Source organism: Cebus imitator, unplaced genomic scaffold (assembly GCF_001604975.1).
Source record: "Cebus imitator isolate Cc_AM_T3 unplaced genomic scaffold, Cebus_imitator-1.0 Scaffold258, whole genome shotgun sequence".
Classification (NCBI taxonomy): Eukaryota; Metazoa; Chordata; class Mammalia; order Primates; family Cebidae; genus Cebus; species Cebus imitator.
Genome location: NW_016107573.1, coordinates 61,877 through 62,603, shown reverse-complemented (window position 1 = coordinate 62,603; position 727 = coordinate 61,877).

Below are 727 nucleotides of genomic sequence, written 5' to 3'. Positions count from 1 at the left end.
GCAGGTGGATCACCTGAGGTCAGGAGTTCAAGACCAGTCTGGCCAACAAAGTGAAACCCCGTCTCTACTAGAAATACAAAAATTAGCTGGGCCTAGTGGCAGACACCTGTAATCTCAGCTACTTGGGAAGCTGAGGCAGGAGAACTGCTTGAACCCTGGAGGCTGAGGTCGCAGTCGGCCAACATTGTGCCACTGCACTCCAACTCTTTGGCCTGGGTGACAGAGTGAGACTCCATCTTAAAAAAAAAAAAAAAAAAAAAAAAAAAAAAAAAAAAAAAAAAAAAAAAAAAAAAAAAAAGAAAGAAAGAAATTGTAAATCCTCAAGGTGATGGATATCCCAAATACCCTGACTTGATCATTACACATTCTGTGCATGTAACAAATATGGGTACCCATCAATATGTGACATTATGTATCAATTTATAAAATGTGTATTGCTGCCAGGCACAGTGACTCACGCCTGTAATCCCAGCAGTTGGGAGGCTGAGGTGGGAGGATCACTTGAGGTCAGGAGTTTGAGACCAGCCTGGCCAACATGGCAAAACCCCGTGTCTACCAAAAATACAAAAATTAGCCAGGCATCGTGGCGAGCACTATAATCACAGCTATTCAGGAGCTGAGGCAGAAGAATCGCTTGGACCTGGGAGACAGAGGTTGCAGTGAGCCCAGATTGCACCATTGCACTCTAGCCGAGGTGACAGAGTGAGACTCCATCACAAAAAAAAAA